Source organism: Nycticebus coucang, chromosome 1, assembly GCF_027406575.1.
Source record: "Nycticebus coucang isolate mNycCou1 chromosome 1, mNycCou1.pri, whole genome shotgun sequence".
In the NCBI taxonomy this organism is placed as follows: domain Eukaryota; kingdom Metazoa; phylum Chordata; class Mammalia; order Primates; family Lorisidae; genus Nycticebus; species Nycticebus coucang.
The window spans coordinates 34,208,747-34,212,244 of NC_069780.1; positions in this window are offsets into that span (position 1 = coordinate 34,208,747).

Sequence of the window (3,498 nt, forward strand, 5' to 3'; positions counted from 1 at the left end):
CCTTGGATGAAAATCTTCTTTTCTGGGTTGTTTCAATGACTTACAATATTACAGTGATGACATTTGCACTCTCCAGCCTGGGATTAGTTGGAGGGGAAGGAAAGGCTCAATTTGGTTGCTTTAGCGAACACATAAACATGACATCTTCGAAAGATAATTCTAGTTAAAGGGTAGTTAACCTGGTAAACCCTAAGTCCAGTTGCCTCCCAACATAGGCAACAGAATGATACACAATTGTGACATTGCCTGAATATAAAGGGGAAATTTCCCTTCGTTGTCATCTGCATCCTGGCTTTGAAGTGAAAGAAGTCATAATTTTCTGATGGTGACGTCAGCTCCATTCCCACAACAGAGATTAGACAACGCCACAGACTCAGATTATGGTTTCCTGGGAGAAACCTCCCATTTTCAAACATTTGTCTTTAACAAGGAGCTACTAACAGGGAGAAACATCCACCCTTTGCACAGAAAAGACACGCTGTTTTGTTGTCAGTGGTGAGCGACACGCTGACCAGACGCTGGCTGCTTCTGTTGCCCCCGTTCCCATTGCAGACCTCCTTCTCTCTGACACATCACCATTACGTGTTGAACTCACGTAAGACAAATGGCCTCATGGCTCAGCCTTGTGAGAGAGCCATCAAAATGTTCATGACAGTCAACAATAAAAAGATAATCAAATATCATGTATTTCTACTAAGGTATTTTCTGTATCAAGGCACTAAAAGAAGCTTTTTTTATTACTCATATTTAACAGCTGAGGAAACCGAAGAAAAAACATTGTTTCTTTCTTTGTAAGAAGACAGGATCTGCCTGAAGTACCAAAAACTCCTCCTTGCTTTAAGATTATTATATTACATGTGTTCTTAGCTTGCTAAAAGTTACAAATTTTCTAATAGTATTCAGATACTACACCTAATCATTTCAGAATAAATTTTTTAAAATCTCATTGTCTCAATCTTAGAATTCTATGATGATTCAGTGCTTCTTTTTTTTTTAAGCCTTTAAGTACTAAATCCTATGTTATGCCCTGTAAATTTCAGATTTGTAAATATGCACATAATACAGTAAGATGAAATAGATACGTAATAATAAAAGTGAGGCAAAGAGACTATAAAGGATGGAATTAGAGTGGGGTTGCCTGGTTGAGCAACACAATTTCCTAACATTGATTCTATTTTTCAGAGATGAGTCTCACATTTGATCTCATCTTTCCCAAATTCAAAAAGAAATGGGAAGGCAGTCTCAACAATAAGATTTTAGTTTTTTAAAGCAGCAGTTTTCAAAATGTAGTCTGAGAGTATGTGAGGGTCTCTTACAGACTCGAAGGGCTGTAAATCGGAAACTATTTTTACAGTAAGACAAAACCATCATTGCGTTTTCATTCTAATTGTCTCCTGATGGCCTAGTGGAATTTTTCACAGGCTACATGACATATGATGGTGCCATCGCTTGGAGGGATAATGAAATGTGTGCTCATGTAGTCTGATGTTTTAAACTTTTCTCTTCCAATTTCTAATATGGTCAAATATTAATAGATACAGGCTATATAAACAAAAGCACTTTGGGGGTTCTCAATCATCTTTGAGAAGTTACTAAAAACTGCTTTTCTAAAGTATGAACAATTTTGTTTATTTTCACTTTCCTGACATTAAAACATGAAAAAACTCCCTTCATATAAGCTTAGCATCCATTGTTCTATTTGATGGACAAAAATGAATAACTTTAGGTTATTTTTGATAAATTATAATCATGAGGTGAGTAACAGACCTTATTGATCCTCAATTTTGAGAGTATTAGTCAAAAGCCACTTTGAGGAACTGATAAAAGCTATCTACACTCTCACTTCAACATAATAAGGAACACATAACCTTGCAAAGAATTTCAGAATGTTTTTTAACTTCTTGAACTCTGCTGACACCACAAAGTTCTAAGAACACCTGCAAAAAGAAGAGAAATAAACACAGATATTCTAGTTTCCTGTAACTGACTTATTTAAATTGCTTTAAAACATAGTTTTAAAAGTTTAAACGTGGTATAAATTTGGGTGCTAAGACAAAAAGATGCTTAATACTGGTTCCTTTTTTCTCTTCTCTCTCCTGGCATCCCTGTCTCCCCACAGTATAAATTAAGGTGAATTATTTGTAGTTATTCTGTGACTCTTTCTATACCAGAAAGGAATTATTGTTTCTAGTCATGTAGGTGTAGGGAAAATATTGCTGTCTCAGATTTTCTTCTTTAGATCCTAAAAGTAATATTCTCAATTGCATAACATAAATCCATTTTCTTGAAATACTCTAATGGATGTCAAAATAGAAATACTAACGTCACATAGGTTTGTAAAACTTGGCTCCATTGGAGGAGGGAGCAAGATGGCGACCGAGTAACAGCTTCTTTGAAACTGGGCATAGTGACTCCATGGTGATTGGGGTGTGGTGATTGGGGAGAGAAGACTCCAGGCATCTCTGGCTTCTGGGATTTGCCCAGAAACATCCCTTTGGGGATGCAGGGAGACAGTGAGAGACTTCTGGACCTCAGGAGGAGGACTAAAGGAGTGGAGAAGTGGCAAAGTGGTTGAGTTGTTTGGTCTGAAGCCATGGCTGTCATAGCTATAACTACAATAGCAGTGAGATTGCAAATAGGGAAGCCCTTCCCTGTGGGTTGTTTTGCTTTTTGGACTTGAGTACTCAGTTAAATTACCTTGGGAGAACTTGGGCAAGAGTGCAGATGCCTTTAAGCATTGTTAGGGGCCCAGACTGAGCTGCTGTGCAGAAATGGATCTGCTGTGGGCTGTGTGTGCAGCCAATATGGGAGAACTGCCCCTGCAGGCTCTACCCTCAGGGTCACAGAGGAAGGCTTGGGCTGGGAGAACTTGGGTGAGTGATCTAGGGACTAAGCAGCACCAAAGGCCAGGACTGAGAAGCCAGGGAAGAGCAGAGCTTTCAGTGTTTGGCAGTAGGAGAGCTGCTTTGCAGCCTCAGGGGCATAGAGTGACACCGATTTTGGCCCACGGGATAAGCGGGCAGCCACTTCAGGAGAGAGCCCAGCAACAGGTGCTTTCCTGGGAAAGCTTCTATTTAGCCAAGGTTAATGGCTTAAAGCAGGGGTCCTCAAACTTTTTAAATAGGGGGCCAGTTCACTGTCCCTCAGATCATTGGAGAGCCAGACTATAGTTAAAAAACAAAACAAAACAAAACAAAAAAACTATGAACAAGTTCCTATGCACACTGCACATAGCTTATTTTGAAGTAAAACAAAAAAAATAAATAAATAAAATGGGAACAAATACAATCACACCACCACATGTGGCCCGTGGGACAATAGTTTGAGGACCCCTGGTAAAGTGTCTTTTAAGTGGGTTAAGGAGAGATTTAGGCTCCCAACCCTGCAGAGTTTGAGAAATCAGCAGAGGCCTCCAGTCTCCACCTCATGCAGCTGTATCAGCATCATGATTAACATTTCATACCCAGAAGATCACTTGTTGCCCAGACAATATTCAGC